The sequence below is a fragment of the Schistocerca nitens genome, chromosome 1, assembly GCF_023898315.1.
Source record: "Schistocerca nitens isolate TAMUIC-IGC-003100 chromosome 1, iqSchNite1.1, whole genome shotgun sequence".
In the NCBI taxonomy this organism is placed as follows: Eukaryota; Metazoa; Arthropoda; class Insecta; order Orthoptera; family Acrididae; genus Schistocerca; species Schistocerca nitens.
Genome location: NC_064614.1, coordinates 1,178,040,462 through 1,178,065,018, shown reverse-complemented (window position 1 = coordinate 1,178,065,018; position 24,557 = coordinate 1,178,040,462). Strand labels below are relative to the sequence as shown.

General features: G+C 43.1%; 1 protein-coding gene and 1 non-coding gene across 3 annotated transcripts in view; both read left to right on the top strand.

Moving 5' to 3' along the window:
- The window catches only part of LOC126239060 (chordin-like protein 1), a 625,989-nt gene that overhangs the window by 199,371 nt on the left and 402,061 nt on the right, over positions 1-24,557 (top strand). The window lies entirely within an intron of this gene.
- Trnan-guu (transfer RNA asparagine (anticodon GUU)) lies at positions 1,167-1,240 on the top strand. Its single transcript has one exon. It is a non-coding gene; the product is annotated as a tRNA-Asn (tRNA).

The window sequence follows — 24,557 nt, the reverse complement described above, 5'->3', positions numbered from 1 at the left end:
TCATTTGTTCACCAGAGAGCTCGACGCCAAAATTGAATTTCGTTTGCATTTTACCTTTGTGTGTGTGTGTGTGTGTGTGGGCACACGTTGGCCAGGATTGTTGCGTTCAGGGGAACTGGATTTTCACCAGTATGTATTCCACTGCGCGCAGCTCTTTAGGCCGGTGTACTTTTGCAAAACTTTTGCATTTTTTGTTTCTGTCCGTACTTTCTCTTCCGTTTCACCCACCACTTTCTTTCATGTTAACTTCCTCTAGTGAAGAAATATTATCGTAGATAGGTATCCCTGATCCTTCCATTCCGGAAATGATTCTTGTTATAAATGTGTAACTGCCTCTGTTGAACTGAAGGATCTTTATTTGCTTTGCTAAAGTTATAGAGGCGGCGCTCCGGTAGATTTTCTGCTGTCTTCTGGTCTGGACTGCTGGGAGATGCTTGCTGTAGTATTCTGCTGATGCTAGCCACGTGTCTCAGTGAATAACAATAGGTTCGGTGGCAAGGCGACATCTGGAAATTGTTCTTTGAATGCCTGTATCCTTGATGGTGCGTTAACAAAATTTTCTTTACTGTGGACATTAATTTATTTGCCTTACCTAAATCTACCCCTAACGTGCTCTGCTCTGCGTTTGATACCACGTGCTACTAAGTTAAACGCAACATCGAAGAGTATAATACTTTAAGCAATTGTAACGCAGCAACCAGATATGTTGCGGCATTTGTGAAGGCCAGAAGCGCCGTGTTTTCATCCACGCCAGTTTGGATATAGCAACTTTTTTTCATATGAGGTCCGTTCAAGCCCCTTCGGAAACAAGCCGTTCGCCAGGATTTTATGCGCTACAGATTTCTTGTTTCAAATATCGCCTCTGATTCCTGTAACCAATTCTAATCATTTGAAAATAGTATAATAATTCCATGTTACATTGAAGAAGGGGGTACCTTTTAGAATATTAAAGCGAGAATAGGTAAAAATAGGCTTCATCGTCAAAATAGTGTTTTAGGTGCTATAAGATTATAGGTTTCAAGTTTAATTAGTCATTGAACGTATAAGTACAAGTTGATTTGGAACTAGGAACTCAAGAAAAGGATAAGCTGTAACCAAGAATAGCTTTTAACCTTAATGTCTGCTGTCTCCTTATGACCTTATGTTCGGGACAATTTCAACTGTCAGCCTCCGTGGCGCAATCGGCTAGCGCGTTCGGCTGTTAACAGAAAGGTTGGTGGTTCGAGCCCACCCGGGGGCGTACATTTTTTTTTCTTGTTAAACGAATGTGTGGTAAAACTTAGTAAAGAATGTATGAAAAAAAAATTAATGCAACAAAATGATGACATAAAATTGTTAACATGAACAGGAGAGTGTTGATGCGAAGTAACTCCGTTAGCTTAACCTCGAACAGTGAGCGAGTCCAAAACGTCTGAGAGCTGTCTGGTCGCAACGTAGACACCCCCCTCCCCCCTTCTTCTTTTGTTTACGAAGCCCACGCCTGTGCGTAGCGCTTTTCGCCCCCAGCCAAGCACCAAACGCGATGTCATTAGTCTCCGACGTAGACAGCGGGGCACTTCTTCCGTTAATGGCTTAGCGCCTTACAACAGGCTGCACTTTCCCTCTCGACCGTCGCCCTGCAATGATTTATGTGCGCATACTACTGACTCCTTTCTTTAAAAAGACCTCTCCGAACTTCTCAAGGAGACGTCTTAGCTTTGTAACTGACGCAGTCGCACATACAGTACAGCTCGGTCGGGTGCAGAGTTGTTTTGCCACTGCACCCATCCTACTACTTATTCGTATCCCATTGCTTCTACACTTTTCTTCATAACCTTCCAATAATTCCTCAAACAAGTCAGCATTCTATATTTACTCCTCCTACATCTGATATTACGTGTTCGTTTTATTTCTTTGTAATACGCCAGTCACTTAACAAGAGGTGACTGTGTGTGGGGAGAAACAAAAATGTTTCAAGCAAATCGGCTCGATTATTTATCCAATTTATTGTTGCCAGTGTAAAGTGATACCTTTTCCGTGCTGTTACTCGCCGATCAACTCCTTGCGGCGAAATTACTATCTTCTTACTGAACATCACCACTACACGATAACTAATGGCATGCTGTCAGCTTAATACTTATCGAGCTAATTACATACGTGACATTTTGGATACGTAGGGCTGGATCCATATTGTCAGCTGCAAATGGGATACGTTATCAAACACCAATCGAAAATTAAAATGGTGACAGGGCCGGCTGAGAGCCAGGAATCGACCCTGGGTAAGGTGTGTGATTAAACCCCCTCTCCAAATATAGCAATTTTATCGTTATTTTAAAGGTTTCACATAATTTAAAAATTACGAATTTCGAGAAATATTGAACATACATAAAAAAACTCATTACGATGATACTTTAATAAATATAATTTCTTATTAAACATTAAACATGTGTTCACAATAACGTAATTGGTCCATGCACGACGTTGCGCGGTACCAATAAGTTCGAAAACGCCGCGAAAATGCGATTTTTCAGGGGCTAATACCTCGGGTTATGTTGGTCACAGAGAGAAGGGTAATGTATTTTGTATATCCCTCGGTCTAGTGACCAGTCGAAAGAACAGGCACACTGTAGGTATCCTAAAATACAGTACCGAAATTTAAAATTACACACTTTCTCCATCCCAGGCAAGTTAAACAAACCGATTTGTTGTTTTGCGTTAGATGTGGTCTAGGGCGGACTTTAAGCACTTTATACAAGCAACCATGGACCTTGCAGTTGGTGGGGAGGCTTGCGTGCCTCAGCGATACAGATGGCCGTACCGTAGGTGCAACCACAACGGAGGGGTATCTGTTGAGAGGCCAGACAAACATGTGGTTCCTGACGAGGGGCTGCAGCCTTATCAGTAGTTGCAAGGGCAACAGTCTGGATGGTTGACTGATCTGGCCTTGTAACATTAACCAAAACGGCCTTGCTGTGCTGGTACTGCGAACGGCTGAAAGCAAGGGGAAACTACAGCCGTAACTTTTCCCGAGGACATGCAGCTTTACTGTATGATTAAATGATGATGGCGTCCTCTTGAGTAAAATATTCCGGAGGTAAAATAGTCCCCCATTCGGATCTCCGGGCGGGGACTACTCAAGAGGACGTCGTTATCAGGAGAAAGAAAACTGGCATTCTACGGATCGGAGCGTGGAATGTCAGATCCCTTAATCGGGCAGGTAGGTTAGAAAATTTAAAAAGGGAAATGGATAGGTTAAAGTCAGATATAGTGGGAATTAGTGAAGTTCGGTGGCAGGAGGAACAAGACTTTTGGTTTGGTGATTACCGGGTTATAAATACAAAATCAAATAGGGGTAATGCAGGAGTAGGTTTAATAATGAATAAAAAAATAGGAGTGCGGGTTAGCTACTACAAACAGCATAGTGAACGCATTATTGTGGCCAAGATAGACACAAAGCCCATGCCTACTACAGTAGTACAAGTTTATATGCCAACTAGCTCTGCAGATGATGAAGAAATAGATGAAATGTATGACGAGATAAAAGAAATTATTCAGGTAGTGAAGGGAGACGAAAATTTAATAGTCATGGGTGACTGGAATTCGGTAGTAGGAAAAGGGAGAGAAGGAAACATAGTAGGTGAATATGGATTTGGGGGGAAGAAATGAAAAAGCCGCCTTGTAGAATTTTGCACAGAGCATAACTTAATCATAGCTAACACTTGGTTCAAGAATCATAAAAGAAGGTTGTATACATGGAAGAATCCTGGAGATACTAAAAGGTATCAGATAGATTATATAATGGTAAGACAGAGATTTAGGAACCAGGTTTTAAATTGTAAGACATTTCCAGGGGCAGATGTGGATTCTGACCACAATCTATTGGTTATGAACTGCAGATTGAAACTGAAGAAACTGCAAAAAGGTGGGAATTTAAGGAGATGGGACCTGGATAAACTCAAAGAACCAGAGGTTGTAGAGAGTTTCAGGGAGAGCATAAGGGAACAATTGTCAGGAATGGGGGAAAGAAATACAGTAGAAGAAGAATGGGTAGCTTTGAGGGATGAAGTAGTGAAGGCAGGAGAGGATCAAGTAGGTAAAAAGACGAGGGCTAATAGAAATCCTTGGGTAACAGAAGAAATATTGAATTTAATTGATGAAAGGAGAAAATATAAAAATGCAGTAAATGAAGCAGGCAAAAAGGAATACAAACGTCTCAAAAATGAGATCGACAGGAAGTGCAAAATGGCTAAGCAGGGATGGCTAGAGGACAAATGTAAGGATGTAGAGGCTTGTCTCACTAGGGGTAAGATAGATACTGCCTACAGGAAAATTAAAGAGACCTTTGGAGAGAAGAGAACCACTTGTATGAATATCAAGAGCTCAGATGGCAACCCAGTTCTAAGCAAAGAAGGGAAGGCAGAAAGGTGGAAGGAGTATATAGAGGGTTTATACAAGGGCGATGTACTTGAGGACAATATTATGGAAATGGAAGAGGATGTAGATGAAGATGAAATGGGAGATAAGATACTGCGTGAAGAGTTCGACAGAGCACTGAAAGACCTGAGTCGAAACAAGGCCCCGGGAGTAGACAATATTCCATTAGAACTACTGATGGCCTTGGGAGAGCCAGTCATGACAAAACTCTACCATCTGGTGAGCAAGATGTATGAGACAGGCGAAATACCCACAGACTTCAATAATAATATAATAATTCCAATCCCAAAGAAAGCAGGTGTTGACAGATGTGAAAATTACCGAACTATCAGTTTAATAAGTCACAGCTGCAAAATACTAACGCGAATTCTTTACAGACGAATGGAAAAACTGGTAGAAGCGGACCTCGGGGAAGATCAGTTTGGATTCCGTAGAAATGTTGTAACACGCGAGGCAATACTAACCTTACGACTTATCTTAGAAGAAAGATTAAGAAAAGGCAAACCTACGTTTCTAGCATTTGTAGACTTAGAGAAAGCTTTTCACAACGTTAACTGGAATACTCTCTTTCAAATTCTGAAGGTGGCAGGGGTAAAATACAAGGAGCGAAAGGCTGTTTACAATTTGTACAGAAACCAGATGGCAGTTATAAGAGTCGAGGGGCATGAAAGGGAAGCAGTGGTTGGGAAAGGAGTGAGACAGGGTTGTAGCCTCTCCCCGATGTTATTCAATCTGTATATTGAGCAAGCAGTAAAGGAAACAAAAGAAAAATTCGGAGTAGGTATTAAAATTCATGGAGAAGTAGTAAAAACTTTGAGGTTCGCCGATGACATTGTAATTCTGTCAGAGACAGCAAAGGACTTGGAAGAGCAGTTGAACGGAATGGACAGTGTCTTGAAAGGAGGATATAAGATGAACATCAACATAAGCAAAACTAGGATAATGGAATGTAGTCAAATTAAATCGGGTGATGCTGAGGGGATTAGATTAGGAAATGAGACACTTAAAGTAGTAAAGCTAGTTAGGGAGTAAAATAACTGATGATGGTCGAAGTAGAGAGGATATAAAATGTAGACTGGCAATGGCAAGGAAAGCGTTTCTCAAGAAGAGAAATTTGTTAACATCGAGTATAGATTTAAGTGTCAGGAAGTCGTTTCTGAAAGTATTTGTATGGAGTGTAGCCATGTATGGAAGTGAAACATGGACGATAACCAGTTTGGACAAGAAGAGAATAGAAGCTTTCGAAATGTGGTGCTACAGAAGAATGCTGAAGATAAGGTGGGTAGATCACGTAACTAATGAGGAGGTATTGAATAGGATTGGGGAGAAGAGAAGTTTGTGGCACAACTTGACTAGAAGAAGGGAGCGGTTGGTAGGGCATGTTTTGAGGCATCAAGGGATCACTAATTTAGCATTGGAGGGCAGCGTGGAGGGTAAAAATCGTAGAGGGAGACCAAGAGATCAATACACTAAGCAGATTCAGAAGGATGTAGGTTGCAGTAGGTACTGGGAGATGAAGAAGCTTGCACAGGATAGAGTAGCATGGAGAGCTGCATCAAACTAGTCTCAGGACTGAAGACCACAACAACAACATACAAGCATGATTTGTTCTTGAGCGGTTCCTGAGAAAAATCACCAAAACCCACGAAAAGTACCAGTTGTGGGGATGGCCACGTCTGTAACTTTTTTCGGTATCATAACACAAAGGCTCAAAGCTGTCGTAATAATGCAATAAAATGTGCGCGTAATATCCAGCCCTAGGCGTAAATGTAGTTTTAGCTGACGTTGTAAACATATGGCAAGGATTCTAGGGTCATTGCAAGAGTTCTAAGGTCACCAAGCTATGTTTTAAATGACGTTTTTAATCTTTCATGACACAAATCGTAAGCTGGGTGTTTACGATGAACTGCGATCGATGAGCAGAGTATTAAGAAAAGACGTAAAGCAAATGTTCTGTTAATATTATATTATGCGTACTAGTTTGTTGTTTATATCTGTCGTAGTATATAAATGTGGCGAAGTACATAAATAAGCTGTCAGAACTTTACTTAACTATAGGATTCGTTTTGTATAAGCTGGATATGCTGTTGTCGCAGGGAAAAGAAGGGAAGCAGCGGAAAAACGCTCCTGTTGGAGCACAAAAAGGCGAATATGTTCGCCTTTAAGAGACCGTGACACAAAAGTGGGGAACCAACTGTCTCAATCCTCAATCCGCCTTCCTCGCTAAAAATTTTGGCATTATGAAAATCATTTGACAGATAATGCACTTATAAATGTTTTCATGTCTGTTTCTGACATCGCTAATGTGTTTTGCAAGAAGTGGATCAGAGTGACTCAAGAGCTCAAATATTCCGAGGAAATTTCCATTACTTCTATCTCCTATTTTCTGTGCGGAACCTCTGAAGGCCAAGTCTCTTTGACCAAGACGTAATGCCACACCGAGTAACACGACAGTTCCCATGTGAGTTGGCTGCTCCGCTGACAAACAAACAAAAAAGATTACCTCTGTTCTTCCGAGCATCAGCACGGCCAATATACCGCCTGCATATCATTTCCTCATTTTCACGCTTATTCCAGCCAACTGTGTGTTCTTGTTGTTGTGGCCTTCAGTCCGAAGACTGGTTCAATGCAGTTCTCCATGCTACTCTATCCTGTGCAAGCCTCTTCATCTCCGAATAATTACTGCAATTTACTTCCTTCTAAATTTACTTGCTGTATTTATTTCTTAGTCTGCTTATACGATTTTTCCCCCACACTTCCCTCCAGTGCAAAATTTGTGATTCCTTGATGACTCGGAATGTGTCCTACCACCCGATCCTTTCTTCTGATCCGCTTCATTAGTTTCGTGATCTACCGATCTAATCTTCAGCATTATTCTGTAGCATCATATTACAAAAGGCTCTGTTCCCTTCTTGTCTAAACAATTTATCGCCCACGTTTTACCACACCAAGCAAATACCTTCAGAAAAAACTTCCAATCACTTAAATCTATACTCATTGTAACAGATTTCTCTTATTCAGAGCCGGCCTTGGTGACCGAGCGGTTCTAGGCGCTTCAGTCTGGAACCGCGCGACTGCTACGGTCGCAGGTTCGAATCCTGCCTCGGGGATGGATGTGTGTGATGTCCTTAGGTTAGTTAAGTTTCATTAGTTCTAAGTTCTAAGGGACTGATGACCTCAGATGTTAAGTCCCATGAGCCTCAGATCGATTTGAACCATTTTCTTATTCAGAAACGCTTTTTCTTGCTATTGCCAGTGTGCAATTTATATCCTCTCTACTTCGGCCATCATCAGTTATTCTGCTGCCCAAATAGCAAAACTCATCGACTACTTTAAGTGTCTCGTTTCCTAATCTACTTTCCTCCGAATCACCTTGTTTAATTCGACTACATTCCATTATCCTTGTCTTGCTTTTGTTGGTGTTTATCGTATACCCTCCTTTCCAGACATTGGCCATTCCGTTTAATTGCTCTTCCAAGTCATTTACCTTCTCTGTGGGGAATTGCAATCTCATCGGGAAACCTCAAAGTTTTTATTTCTTTAGCTGAACTTTAATTTCTACTCCAAATTTTTCTTTGATTTTCTTTACTGCTAACTCGGTGTACAGATTGAATAACATCGGGGATAGGCTACAACCCTTTCTCACTCCCTTCTCAACCACTGCTTCCCTTTCATGCCCGTCGATTCTTATAATTGCCGTCTGGTTTCTGTATAAGTTCCCTATATTTTACCCCATCTATCTTGAGAATTTTAAATACATTATTCCAGTGAGCATTGTCAAAATCTTTCTCCAAGTCTACAAATGCTATCCTCTAAAGTAAGGCGTGTTCCTCCATATCTCCAAAATGGGAACTGATCTTCCCTGAGATCGGCTTCTACTAGTTTTTCCAATCTTCTGCAACAAATGGGTATCAATGTTTTGCAACTACGACATATTAAACTGGTAACTCTGTAATTTCCACACCTGTCAGCGCCTGATTTCTGTGGAATTGTGGAATTATTACATTCTTCTAGAAGGCTGTGGGTGTTACGCCTTTCTCATACATCTTGCACACCAGATGGAATAATTTTGTCATGACTGCCTCTCCCAAGGCTACCAGTAGTTCTGACGGAATTTCGTCTACTCCCGGGGCCTTGTTTCGACTTTAGTGGTCTTTTAGTGCACCGCCAACTGTATACAAATAGAAATATTTTATTTTATGTTTACTCTTGACTGCAAAATATTTTATGCATACTCGTTAGCCGTGTAAAATCACCTTATGAATGAATCAGAAGCCCCTTTTCTTTGAATGTTGTTGGCAAACCTACCAGATTATAACGATGGTTCGCACGTGTTGCCATGTGTATTTGTTGGGGAAATGTTTTGATAGGATTTCCAACAACATTTAAGAAAGCGCACTTCCAATTCCCCCCACAAGGTGGTTTTAGTGCACGATGTCTAAAAAAGATGCATTCAAAATTAAACACGAAACTGAATTGTATGCAACTGGCCTTAATGAGTCACAAAACTGGGGAACTGAAGTGGAAAGGAAGAGCTAGACTGGTTATGCTGGTTCAGAGGTAATGTTCTTTTATTTATGGTATGATACAAAATTTGTTTTACTGTGGCGATTTGATATTCGCGAAATCAGCGAACCTCTAGAGGTTTGGGCACCCCATGAGTAACTTAGAAGTGTACATATCCTCGGAATAGCGAAGCAACTTAAATCACTTAATAAAAGGAATATATGTCCAACCTCCTGATTGGAGGTTTGAGGGACTTCGGCCGTTCACTTATGTAATGAAATGGAACACCTACAGCTGTCCTTCCAATGTTATTTATTATATGGCTATTATATGGCTTCCAGCTTCAATGCTTCAGTACGGTATCTTCAGGTCTTAACTGACGCTGAAGGGGTTAACTCCAGTCGCATATACAATTCATCAGTGGCCAACATCTACGAACTGGCTTTCGCAGACTCCCTGTAACAACGATTATGTGTTGCCAGTTGATGGTTGGAGACACAGCATCGTTAATACAGGGAGTCTCCGAAAACCAATTCAGAGATGTTGGCCACTGATGACTCGTGTATACGATTGGAGTTAACCTCTTCAGCGTCAGTTAAGACCTGAAGATGGTGTACTGAAGCACCCAAACTGGTAGCCATATAATAAATAACATCGTAAGGGCTGCTGCAGGTACTCCATTTTACTGCATAATTAAAGGAAGTCTTCCGGTCCAGATTGTATACCAATTAGGATCTTTTCAGAGTATGCAATGGCTCCACAATCATTTACAACCGCTCGCTCGTCGAAAGATCCGTACCCACAGACTGGAAAGTTGCACAGGTCACACCAGTATTCAAGAAACCCAATAGGAGTAATCCACTAACTTACAGGCTCTACCATTCACGTCGATATGCAGCGGGTTTTTAGAACTCACATTGTGCTCGAACATTATGAATTACCTCGAAGAGAACGGTCTATTGACACATAGTCAACACTGATTAGAAAACATCGTTCTTGTGGTTCAAATGGCTCTGAGCACTATGGGACTTAACATCTATGGTCATCAGTCCCTTAGAACTTAGAACTACTTAAACCTAACTAACCTAAGGACAGCACACAACACCCAGCCATCACGAGGCAGAGAAAATCTCTGACCCCGCCGGGAATCGAACCCGGGAACCTGGGCGTAGGAAGCGAGAACGCTACCGCACGACCACGAGATGCGGGCGTTCTTGTGAAACACAACTAGCTCTTTACTCAAACGAAGTGTTTCATGCAATCTACAATGGACTTCAAACTGATTCCGTATTTCTAGACTTTCAGAAGGCTTTTCACACCGTACCTCACAAGCGGCTTGTAATCAAATTACGTGCTTCTGAAATATCGTCTTAGTATGCGACTAGATTTATGATTTCCTGTCAGAGACTTCCTGACGGAAGGTCATCGAGTAAAACAAAAATGATTTCTAGTGTTCCCCAAGGTAGTATTGTTGGGCCTCTGCTGTTCCTCATCTATACAAACTATTTAGGAGACAATCTGTGCAGCCGCCTTAGTTTATTTGCAGACGATGCTGTCGTTTGTCGTCTAGTAAAGTCATCAAATGATCAAAACCAATTGCAAAAAGGTTTAGAAAAGATATCTATGTGGTGCAAAAATTGGCAACTGATCCTAAATTTTGATTAGTGTGAGGTCATCTACAAGAGTGCTAAAAGGTATCCGTTAAAGGTCGGTTACACGATAAATCGGTCAAATCTAAAGACCATAAATTCAACTAAATACCTGGGAATTACAATTACGAACACCTTATATTGGAAAGAACACGCAGAAAATGTTGTGATGAAAGTGGACTAAAGTCTGTGATTTATTGGCAGAACACTTAGAAGATGCAGCAGATCTACTAAACAGTCTGCCTACACTACGCTTGTCCGTTCTCATTTTGAGTACAACTGCGCGTGTTGGATTCTTGCCAGAGAGGATTAACAGACCACATCGAGAAAGTTCAAAGAAGAGCAGCACGTTTTGTACTGTCGAAAATAGAGGATAGAGCGTCGCGGACTTGATATAGCATTTGGGGTGGACATCATTAAGATCAAGGCGTTTCTCGTTGCGGAGGGATCTTCTCACGAAACTTCAGTCATCAACTTTCTCCTCCGAATGCGAAACTATTTTGTTGACACCGACAAAAAACGATCATCATAATAAAATAAAGGAAATCAGAGCTCTTACAGAAATATATAGGTGTTCGTTTTTTCTGTGCGCTGTTCGAGTGTAGATTTAGTATGAAGGTGGTTCGATGAACCCTCTGCCAGGCACATAAGTGTGATTTGCAGAGCGGCCATGGAGATGTAGATGAGGCCTGCACCCAGAGGACTCCCCCCCCCCCTCCTTTCCACCTTCCCTTTCCGTTCCCCCTCCTCCACCCCTCCCTCTCCCTCTCCTCCTCCTCTTCCTCCCTTACCATCTCTCGTTCGGCCTGATGGCATCTATCTGTTCGCATACATGTGCGTGTGCAAGGAGAACATGCTGTGGTTTTTGAACTGTGCTTCCTAGATTCGTGCTAAACTTTGTATAGAACCTTATAGATCGTCATCATTTTCAAGCTTAAATTGTTTACGTGTGTAACCTTCTACAAACGTCGTTATCCCATTCTTATAAACTGGTACGACTGTTCGTCTAACCGAGCACTGCGCATTCGTGATAAACACAAGCTAAGAAAGAGGACGATTCCACGTAAAACACAGTACAGATACTATCAGAGCGCGGTTATACGTTCTTTTCCAGCAGTTCTGCCTTTATCAGAATACCAGAAATATTCAGTTTATTGTTGTGAGTTCGTGCGGCGATGAAATGGTAGTAGCAAAGAGCGTCGTTCTGGGTAAATAAACATTTAAAAGCACGATTTAAAATATCTTGTTCCTTTTTTTGTCCTCAGGTTTGGAACCAGACTAATGGACAGGGGGTTTTGAGGGCTGGGTAGAGGAATCTTGAGACACTCAGAGATTTTATAAAGCAATCTGGGTTTATATGAAAGATATATTTGCACAGTCCAGTCAAATAATGTGACCACTGCCCACCATCGACGACAACGCGCACTAGCAATGGAGAGTATATATAGTGGCGGAGGGTAGGGGTGGGGGTGGGCGCCGGCCGGAGTGGTTGTGCGGTTCTAGGCGCTTCAGTCTGGAGCCGAACGACCGCTACGTTCGCAGGTTAGAATCCTGCCTTGGGCATGGATGTGTGTGATGTCCTTAGGTTAGTTAGGTTTAAGTAGTTCTAAGTTCTAGGCGACTGATGACCTCAGAAGTTAAGTCGCATAGTGCTCAGAGCCATTTGAACCATTTGAGGGGGGGAGGGGGGGCGAGCGGAAAACACTGCAATAGTTGTCGCAATGCGGAGACGGGGCGATTTACCTGACATCCAAAAGGGCATGATGGCTCCGAGCACTATGGGACTTAACTTCTGAGGTCATCAGTGCCCTAGAACTTAGAACTACTTAAACCTAACTAACCTAAGGACATTACACACATCCATGCCCGAGGCAGGATTCGAACCTGCGACCGCAGCGGTCGCGCGGTTCCAGGCTGTAGCGCCTAGAACCGCTCGGCCACTCCAGCCGGCAAAGGGCATGATCATTGGCTTTTGGGCCAAGAATGGAAGTATTTCCGAAACGGCTGTCTGTACACTGTTCGCGCGCCACAATGGTTAGGGTATAGCGTGAATAGTAGAACGGCGCTATCTAAAACCGGCGCCGAGGCAGCTGTGGTGAACCGCGGGCCATAGACTACTGGAATGAACGACGGCTCCAGAGATGTGTGCGGGCCAACAGACGTGCAACTGTGGAGCAACTGGCCGCCCAGGTGACTCATCCATTCAGGGAACGTAGCGGCATGTCCGGACCGCCGCAGCAGGCTCTTGGTTCATTCACCTATGCTGACTACTGTTCATCGGCGACGACGTCTGGAATTCGCACTTTTATACCGCAACCGGTCGAAACAAGGCCCCCGGAGTTGACAACATTCCATTAGAACTACTGACGGCCTTGGGAGAGCCAGTCCTGACAAAACTCTACCATCTGGTGAGCAACATGTTTGAGACAGGCGAAATACCCTCAGACTTCAAGAAGAATATAATAATTCCAATCCCAAAAAAGCAGGTGTTGACAGATGTGAAAATTACCGAACTATCGGTTTAATAAGTCACAGCTGCAAAATATTAACGCGAATTCTTTACAGACGAATGGAAAAACTGGTAGAAGCCGACCTAGGGGAAGATCAGTTTGGATTCTGTAGAAATATTGGAACACGTGAGGCAATACTGACACTACGACTTATCTTAGAAGCTAGATTAAGGAAAGGCAAACCTACGTTTCTAGCATTTGTAGACTTAGAGAAAGCTTTTGACAATGTTGACTGGAATACTCTCTTTCAAATTCTGAAGGTGGCAGGGGTAAATTACAGGGAGCGTAAGGCTATTTACAATTTGTACAGAAACCAGGTGGCAGTTATAAGAGTCGAGGGATATGAAAGGGAAGCAGTGGTTGGGAAGGGACTGAGACAGGGTTGTAGCCTCTCCCCGACGTTATTCAATCTGTATATTGAGCAAGAAGTAAAGGAAACAAAAGAAAAATTCGGAGTAGGTATTTAAATTCATGGAGAAGAAATAAAAACTTTGAGGTTCGCCGATGACATTGTAATTCTGTCAGAGACAGCAAAGGACTTGGAAGAGCAGTTGAACGGAATGGACAGTGTCTTGAAAGGAGGATATAAGATGAACATCAACAAAAGTAAAACGAGGATAATGGAATGTAGTGGAATTAAGTCGGGTGATGCTGCGGGAATTAGATTAGGAAATGAGACGCTTAAAATAGTAAAGGAGTTTTGCTATTTAGGGAGCAAAATAACTGATGATGGTCGAAGTAGAGAGGATATAAAATGTAGACTGGGAATGGGAAGGAAAGCGTTTCTGAAGAAGAGAAATCTGTTAACATCTAGTACTGATTTAAGTGTTAGGAAGTCGTTTCTGAAAGTATTTGTATGGAGTGTAGCCATGTATGGAAGTGAAACATGGACGATAAATAGTTTAGACAAGAAGAGAATAGAAGCTTTCAAAATGTGGTGCTACAGAAGAATGCTGAAGATTAGATGGATAGATCACATAACTAATGAGGAGGTGTTGAATAGGATTGGGGAGAAGAGAAGTTTGTGGCACAACTTGACTAGAAGAAGGGATCGGTTGGTAGGACATGTTCTGAGGCATCAAGGGATCACCAATTTAGTATTGGAGGGCAGCGTGGAGGGTAAAAATCGTAGAGGGAGACCAAGAGATGAATACACCAAGCAGATTCAGAAGGATGTAGGTTGCAGTAGGTACTGGGAGATGAAGAAGCTTGCACAGGATAGAGTAGCATGGAGAGTGCATCAAACCAGTCTCAGGACTGAAGACCACAACAACAACAACCGCAATCGGATGTGCACTGAGTGGCGACAGGTGGCCGTTTCAGATGAATCACGTGTTTTGCTCCATCGGACGGATGGCCGTTTGCGTGTATGGCGTGGAACGTCTGAAAGCGAACAGCTTGCAACTAGGAGGGAGCGTTATGCTGCGGGAAATGTTTTCGTGGCATTTCCTGTGTTACCTCGTCATTCTGGAAGGCACAGTGGACCAATACAAGTACGCATCAATCCTTCAGTCCGGAACCGCGCTGCTGCTACGGCCGCAGGTTCGAATCCTGCCTCGGGCATGGTTGTGTGTGATATCCTTAGGTTAGTTAGGTTTAAGTAGTTCTAAGTTCTAGGGGACTGATGACCATAGATGTTAAGTCCCATAGTGCTCAGAGCCATTTGAACCATCAATCCTCGGGGATCATATCTACTCCTACATTAAGTTTCTTTTTCCTCGGCACAATTTAATCGTACCAGCAGGACAATGCAACCAGACTTCCCGGATTTAAACCTAACCGATAATCTGTGGGACCAATTTTGGTCGTGCTGTTCGCGCCGTGGATTCTCGGTCTAGAAGCCTAGCGCAGCTGGCCACGCCACTGGAGCCGTCATGGCTCTACATCTCTGTCGGTACCGTCCAGAACCTTATTGACTCTTGCTGCACGTCTGGCCCTGCAAAAGGGAGTTATTCAGGCCTTTGACAGGAGTTCACATTGATGTGACTGGACAGTGCATAAGCTTGTAACTGGGTTTCGTACTTCTTCCATAACCTTTCTTATATATAAAATTCTCGTGCCACAGTGTTAGTTGCTATACTCCTCCGAAATGGCTCGATCGATTCTGATGAAATTTTACATGCATATTCGGTACGCCTGAGAATCGGTCGAAATCTATTTTTCATACCCCTAAGTGGTAAGGGTGGTCCACCCCAAAAAATTTTCTTATTTTTTGGACAGAACTTTTTATTTTAATTTTTTTATGATGTGGCATTACAAAATAAACGCAACCATAAATTTTCACCCTTCTACCATCAACCCCTATTTTTAATAGCGATTTTAGTTATTTAATAATTTTCAATCCCAGTGGATAACTGATCAGTTATCACTTGATCAGTTATCCCCGACAGGTGCAATTGAAGAAAACGTACCAAAAGCAACGACTCGAATATCCCTCTTTGAATCGACGTAACTAGACCGAGATGTTTAACTAGGTAGCACGCGTCATTCGCCAAAACAACATTTAGGCCTAGCGCACAAGCGTCGATTTTTATCGTACAGATTATATCGTACGATCAAGTTCTTTTCGTGGAACAGAGTTCGCATGCTCTCCTCAGTTCCTCTAAAACAATTTAATCGTACAATATTTTTACGTACGATAAAAATCGATGCGTGTGCGCTTGGCCTTATTCATAATGCTGGCGAACACATTTCGACATGAAATTGCCGCTATGTTTGTATGCTCATGGACGAGCCGTGTATCGGCTGCAATTGTTAAATCCGCGCGATCTACCGTAGAAACGCTAGAACTAATAGTGGCCGATACTGCCAGACTTCCCCCTAAGCTTTTTCTCACTCCCCACACAGTTTTCGGCCATCATTATTGTTTGTGTCACGAGCTCCCACCAATAACGTCTATTGTGTTACTCGTATAAATTGTGTTACACGTATACATTATTCTTATAGACTAGAGATAATTTATATGGCAAAACAACGTTTGCCGGGTCAGCTATAACATATAAAGAATTTCTGAGGCGTAACGAAGTTCGCCGGATGAAGTAAATCGGTCACGATCTCTTCGATATTTTTACTAATAACCGTTCCCTTATATTTATATGAACAAGCCTCGGAAGGTCCAGTGGTACCTACCGACCACCGTGTCATTCTCAGCCGATAGGCGACACTGGATGCAGATATGGGGGGAGGGGGGGGGGGGGAACACCCTTCAAGATCAAGCCAAGACCGACGGCGCTTAACTTCGATGATTTGACGGCAATCGGAAATGTGTAGTCTATTTCCGGTTTCACGTTTACTAGAGTAACGTGTAAAAAGTTAAACGACGATGTATGTTACAGTACTGTGTGAAAGTCAAACTGTTCGGTCAAAAACATTTCGAGATTTTTGCCAACAACCTTTCCCCTAATATTAGCGGACCCGGAAATACTTCGCAATTGCTAAATACGCATGAGAGTCGGATATACGTCCAATGTCCTCCCCCCCCCCTCTCTCTCTCTCTCTCTATCACCTCCTCCCCCACTCTCTGCCCACCATCTACTCCTACCTATGTCCATACGACGGTTTATTGGCATTTCGTGTAAAATTTTGACTTAATCAAGAACTTTTAGAGATTTTTGCTGGCAGCTTTTTCTTACGTATATATATATATATATATATATATATATATATATATATATATATATATATATATATATATATAATATCGTTACTTATATATTTATGTCCGCCAGTAATAATGTACTATTTTCCTTTCCTGTCGAAATATCAAAAGTTAAAGATATAATTTAATCTTTGTGCCAATTAATTTCGCTGCAAGTCAGCGAATATGTACTCCCAGGATAATGAGAACGGCGTAGCATTATCATCTGTATTTTGTCCTATATAAGAATGCGCGCTAGTCTTTTCTTTCACTCTCTTTAGTTGCGCGCCTTTCCGACAGCATTATACGCTATCAAACTCCTATATTCTTCCATTTTGTTTCGAATGTACTGAAACTGTATTCCTGTTAGGAATTTGTTTAGTTGTGTCATTATTATCGGCAATTGCGATTACCGAAATGACTTTACTAGGAATATATTTCTGAGATTACTGTAATTTCTACGTGTCTCATAGAAATACGGCACAATTCTTTATTTTGTTCAAAACTGTGAGATTATTGTTCGAGATGTCAGATGCCTGTACAAAAAACGTACTTTGTGAAATAATAATTGCTTAATTTGGCATCTCCGCTTTCATTGCATAGTAACGGCTGCCAATCCTCAATTTATAAAATGTTACAGGTTTTGCTTTACTGCATTTTTTCTTACGTTGTCAACGCGATACCCACGAAATTAATTTAGAACTGATCTGAATTTTCTCACGAGGCGAGAAGACAATTTTCCGTTCCCCTGAGATTTTAAGATCGCAAACTAAACGTTTTTCCAGCACGTTAAGAGTTTACTGATCTTCACTTCAATCAACAAAAAAGGTAAAAAAGATTAAGAAAGTGATTTGTGTGTGCGAATGAGATATTTAAATTCATTTTACTTTTCATTTATTAGCTTTCCTCCTATCAATTACTGATTACAAAAAAATTGTTCAAATGGCTCTGAGCACTATGGGACTTAACTTCTGAGGTCATCAGCCCCCTGGAACTTAGAACTACTTAAACCTAATTAACCTAAGGACATCACACACATCCATGCCCGAGGCAGGATTCGAACCTGCGACCGCAGCGGTCACGCGGTTCCAGACTGTAGCGCCTAGAACCGCTTGGCCACTCCGGCCGGCTATTGATTACACATTCCAGAAAAAAATAACTAACTTATTAATTATATATTATTTATTATTATTATTATTATATTTGGTAACAACGTTAAACAACGACTTGTCTTTATACAATAGGATGGACATACGTATTTATATACGATATATATCAAAGAAATGTGTAGCCTCTGTCCGGCCGAACGTTTATTAGAGTATCGTGTAAAAACCTAGAGTAAACTAGGCAAGAACTTTTCGAGATTTTTGATAACAACGTTAAACCAGGTTGTGTCTGTGTACAGAAGTACAGATTACCACTATGCCAGACAAGGCATCCGGCCGTGAATACTTACTCCTATCCTTGCAAAACCGGGGCGGGTCACTAGTTGCTACTAACAAGGGCGCTCTGCCGTCTCAGCAGTAACTCCACCAGCAGCGCTGAAGAGTCGTTACTTGAAGTAAAAACAGATTTCAGAAGAGAACAGTTGAGAATCGCGATCTAGGCAGCAACTGACTGCATGTTTCACGATATTCTCACATGTTACTTCCAGTACTTGTATTTTGCTAACCGCGGCGCGCATAAAAAACGGTTACTGCCAGCCAGGTGCTCCCTTCGCAGCGCGAGTTAATGTATGCCGTTCCCTACCTGTGCCACGCACTGCGGCCGCACGCCGCGCCGCAGCGATGTTTATTCAACGCGTTCTTGCAGCCGGCGAGCGACGCAGTTTTCTCCGAACGGCGAGATCCACGCATAGTTGCGGGCGCACCGACTGTGAAAAGTCTCCGCTGACCCGAAACGCTAGAGCCTGCTCCGTTCTGCGTAGGAATAACAATTACGATCACTTCTCGGCCTATTAATCCCGTTCGGAGAAATTCTCCGCACTTGTCCTAACTCTGGAGATGGTAACTCAACTTAGGGGTTCAAACGTTTGGATATGCAGTAACGCCACACTTTTATGTCTAGAACACGATAACAATGGAAAATGTATTCTATCAACGAAGGCACATAAATTTCTCAAGCACGTTTGATTCTTTCCGGCGAGCGGTCTAAGGCGCTGCGGTCCTGGACTGTGCAGCTGGTCCCGGCGGAGGTTCGAGTCTTCCCTCGGGCACGGGTGTGTGTGTTTGTCCTTAGGATAATTTAGGTTAAGTAGTGTGCAAGCTTAGGGACTGATGACCTTAGCAGTTAAGTCCCATAAGATTTCACACACTTTTTTTTATTCTTTCCGGACTTGTCTCTTTCTTCACCGTCGTCAGACGTTGTTCAAAACGACACCATATGTTCTACTGTCCGTTAGTAAAATCTGTTGTTGTGCTTCTAATGACGTTAAATCTTAGTGCCAATGATTAACAATATTTTTAAATATATGTTCCCCAAAAACTGGTTCAAATGGCTCTGAGCACTATGGGGCTCAACTGCTGAGGTCAGTAGTCCCCTAGAACTTAGAACTAGTTAAACCTAACTAACCTAAGGACATCACACACATCCATGCCCGAGGCAGGATTCGAACCTGCGACCGTAGCGGTCTCGCGGTTCCAGACTGCAGCGCCAGAACCCCGCGGCCACTTCGGCCGGCTATATGTTCCACGTTAAGGATTGCAACATCCGTAGTAAAGAATAGACACAATGATTTAGTCCGAACGTTGTGAATCGCTGACATATCCTCTGCTTTGCAGACCAGCCAGGTGGCGCAGAAGTTAGCACACTAGAATCGCATTCGGGAGGACAACGGTTCAAACCCGCGTTCGGCCTTCCTGATTTAGGTTTTCAGTGATTTTCCTAAGTCGCTTCAGGCAAATTCCGGGATCGTTCCTTTGAATGGGCACGGTCGACTTCCTTCCCCAGCCTTCTGTAAGCCGATGGGACCGATGACCTCGCTGTTTGAGCCCCTCCCCCAAAACAACCAACCAGCTTGTATTCATACAAGCCACGCATCTAAACATCAGTCTCATTAAATACATGCGCGCATTTAGTTGAGATCGTTAACACCAGCTAACCTGTTTGGCCGGTTGATAGAAAAAAATTTCGTCAAGTACATTTTCTCTAGATATGGAAAGATGGGTATCTACCAATAGTTCCTGATCATCGCATAGTGGTATGGTTGTTGACAGCAATTTTCCCACTGTTGATATAAATTGGTTGATAAGTTTCGAGATGTGTATTTCACAAGAATTTTAGAAGTGATTAAAAAAACTTTTTTCTCGGTTGAAAAAATGCGGAATATGTTGTGGGACGTCGTGAAATATTCCAGCTTTTATAGTTTCATGAAGTTCCAGTCTGTGGCAGCATATACGTAACCTTCAATATGGCGATTGTAGCACAAAAATGGCTCAAATGGCTCTAAGCACTCTGGGACTTAACATCGGAGGTCATCAGTCGCCTAGAACTTAGAACTACTTAAACCTAACTAACCTAAGGACACCACACACAACCATGCCCGAGGCAGGATTCGAACCTGCGACCGTAGCAGCAGCGCGGTTCCGGACTGAAGCGCCTAGAACCGCTCGGCAACCGCTCGGCCGGCGCGTTTGTAGCGGAAGTTCATTTCAAGCAGAGAGCTGTCATTGAGTTTCTTTCTGTGGAAAACCAGAACATCGTAGATATACATAGGCGCTTGCAGAATGTGCAGGGAGTCTTGGCAGTGAACAAAAGCACTGTGAGTCGTTGGGTGAGGCGTCTGTCATCATCGCAACAAGGTCGCGCAATCAAATACCACGCTGCATTCGTCGATTTGTTGGGGTACTCAATGTTGTGTACCAGCTGCGTTCCTCACGGCCTAACAGAAGATCATTAACAGGAAATAAGGAGCATGTGGAGAATTGCTTCCGCGTTTAGAGACTGATCGAAACAATTTCTTGTCGAACATCGTCACAGCGATGAAACATGGGTTCATCATTTCGAGCCAGAAACAAAACGCCAATCCATGGGGTGGCGTCACACGACCTCTCCTCCGAAGAAAAACTTCGAAGTTGCGCTCTCAGCCAGTAAAGTCATGGCGACTGTCTTCTGGGACTGTGTATGGGTTATTTTGTTTGATGTCCTCGTTCATGATGCAACGATCAACTCTGAAGTGTGTTGTGCTACTTTCAGGAAATTGAAGAATCTACTTCAGCGTGTTCGTTGCCACAAAAACGCAAACGAACTTCTCGTTCTCTATGACAAGTCCGCGCAACCGATAGGAGCCCACGAAACTGCATTGGACTGTTGTTCTTCATACACCCTGCATCCCGGATCTCGCACCTTCTGACTTCCATCTGTTTGGTCGAATGAACGATGCACTCCACGGAAAGCAGTGTGGATGATCGGGAGCTTATTGATGCAGCATGACGTTGGCTTCTGTGTCTCTTAGCAGATTGGTAGCACGCGGCATACAGGCCGTCCCAGTAAGGTGGCTAAGCCCGTCGCATTGAACGGAGTTTATGTTGAAAAACAACGTTTTGAAGCCAATAGAGTGGGGAGAATATGGTGTGTTGGAATGCTGAATAAAATCAATCTGCTTTCAAAAAATGTGTTGCATTACTTATTGAACGTTCCTGGTACTGTATATCAAAGAAAATGATGATTATCCATTCGCTTCTTGAAGTCGTGGAAGAATTCTGGTACTCCAGATTCCGGTGGAGCGGTAGGAGGGTAAACGGTCTCTTCTGCCCCTCCTCCTTCCGGACGCCTGCATATTGGGCCAATACTCTGTATTAAATCTCAGGATCACCGACAGTGCTTCGTAGAACGAAGGCGAGTACGTGATTCCTGGCGGTCCGTCAGTCGGATGCCGACCTTGTGCTATTAGAGAGGAGTAAGCTACTTTTCGCATTAAGAAATCTTTGTCACTGATGAAAGGAGTGATAGGTGGAAAAAATCATGGGACTTTCTGGGGGCTGAAGCACAGATTTTTGAATTTGGAGTGTGGCACTTGGCTGCTTTTTTATCTATTGAGGCAGTAAGCCACCCAGGAATGAAATATGCCCAAGATAAAACAAGACACATGGTTAAAAATAGAGACGTGATTGAAATATAACAAAAATCTGAAAAATGTTATAAAAATTAAATCTTTGAAAGTTCGTGGCAGATTAAACCTATTACACCAGACTGGGACTCTAACCTGTAACTTTTGCGTTTCGAGGGCAGGTGCTCTTACCGACTGAGCTACCCACTCCCGATCGGTCGTCACAGCCTTAATGCCGCCAGTACCTCCCTTCTACCTTTCAAACCGCACACAAGTTCTGCTGCACACCTATCGGGACTTTCAGGATATAGCGGAGAAATGACGTAAACACAGCCAAACGGATTATTTCCAGAACGAATTTTCACTCTGCATCGCAGTGTGGTCCGATTTCTTTCTTCCAGAAGTGCTAAACCCACATGGAGAGTAAAGGTCGTCCGCATACAGAGGGAATGAAATGGAACGCAACTGGCAGGCGATCTACATCGACAACAGGTTGCCGACTAGCTAGAGGAGAAGGGGTATTGTTTGTCGCATCCGAGTCTTTTTGTTACACTCGGCATGTCGAGCACAGATTCAAGCTCAGGGTAAGATGTGGCCCTCTATTGTTATTACACACGAATGAGAATGCAAAGGAAGTTCTAGATTCATCAGTACATCTGAAGTAGTATGTATAAAATGCAGGATGTACGGGGTAGCCAACGAGCTGCAATAGTCAGAATCGAAATTCATAGATTTTTATAGAACGACTAAACAGTGCTACAATGATTCAGCGCAGTTGACTTCCTCCACCATAACACGTCGTTACTTTTATTTTGAAAACCCAAATACCTTGAGATTCATATACACGGAATTGTGATGATGGTGGTTTGGGGTCGTTAAATCATTTGTATGTAAACACCACTGCATTTGCATGTATCGGAGATTTGTGGATTAGCCAGCCGTTGTGGCCGAGCGGTTCTAGGCGCTTCAGTCTGGAACCTCGAGACCGCTACGGTCGCAAGTTCGAATACTGCCTCGGGCTTGGATATGTGTGATATCCTTGATGTGTTGGCAGAAGAGCCAACACAGTGTTGCTAGAGGAGGCCGAAATGCACGCGTTTAAGCTCACGCAGACTGGCGTGAGGTCTGGAACAATTAAAGGAGTTGAGTCTAATAAATAAAGTACTTAACTTTAATCCACAATTGGAGAACATCGCTCTTGTTGATACATGAATTATAATCTCAATATAAACTGGTAATGGCGCCTTGCTAGGTCGTAGCAAATGACGTAGCTGAAGGCTATGCTAACTATCGTCTCGGCAAATGAGAGCGTATTTGTCAGTATATCATCGCTAGCAAAGTCTGCTGTACAACTGGGGCGAGTGCTAGGACGTCTCTCTAGACCTGCTGTGTGGCGGCGCTCGGTCTGCAATCACTGACAGTGGCGACACGCGGGTCCGACGCATACTAATGGACCGCGGCCGATTTAAAGGCTACCACCTAGCAAGTGTGGTGTCTGGCGGTGAAACCACAATCCTTAGGTTAGTTAGGTTTAAGTAGTTCTAAGTTCTAGGGGACTGATGACCTTAGAAAACTTAAGTCCTATAGTGCTCAGAGCAATTTGAGCCATTTGTGGATTTTCAGTGTTCGTTTCCACTTGACACATGTAATATGAAATTGTATTCCCACTTCACACCCCTCTTTCTCTGTCAAATCTCTCCTACAGTAGCCTGGAAACATGTAGTTTTATAAAACAGGATATTTTTTGGCCGGCCGATGTGGCCGAGCGGTTCTAAGCGCTTCAGTCCGGAACCGCGCTGCTGCTACGGTCGCAGGTTCGAATCCTGCCTCGGGCATGGATGTGTGTGATGTCCTTGGGATTGATGACCTCAGATGTTAATCTCAAAGTGCTTAGACCCATTTGAACCATTTTTGATATTTTTTTGGCTTATCATAGAAAAGTAATGTTCACAAACTCCTCGTTCATTTTCCAATTAAACCAGTACAGAGCCGTATTCGAGGATACGACGCAAGTCAGATCACATGGTAACGTGGGCGCCGAGTCTCTGGCAACTGGTTGGAGACGCATTGCAAACGCTTGTCTGGTGTCACTCTGCAGTCGCGTCGTCCACGTAGACCTACTTAACTACTAAACAGGAAGCGATTCACTACCGTCCCGTTAGACCGCTATTCAAATGGCTCTGAGCACTATGGGACTTAACATCTGAGGTTATCAGTCCCCTAGAACTTAGAACTACTTAAACCTAAGTAACCTAAGGACATCACACACACCCATTCCCGAGGCAGGATTCGAACCTGCGACCGTAGCGGTCGCGCGGTTCCAGACTGAAGCGCCTAGAACCGCTCGGCCACATCGGCCGGCTTTATTATTACACTATCATATTTCTTTGTCAATGTTGATATGTCAAATATTTATGTCAAAGAAATGTGATAGTGTAATAGGGAACTTTGTTGTATCTCGTCTTTCGTCAAAGAAATATGATCAGATCTAGGACATCACCGTAGATTTGATCATTAAAGTCGTTCGTCTTCTGTTCATTGCAATATGAAATGTAACAGCTTGTAGCGCTGGCATCGCTACAGGTATTTAACGTCTGTAGCGTGTTTGTAAACATGACTGCAAGTTTTAGTTGGTTTGACTGGGGTGGGGTGTGAGAAAGGGGTTCAACGCATGCTATTAATCGTGTGCTGATGGGCAGGTGGGATATGCTGTAGTTGACTTCATATCCAAAATCACAGCTACAGCCATCCACCCCTTACATCTGGAAACACCCATGCTGCTTTACAACAAGCTG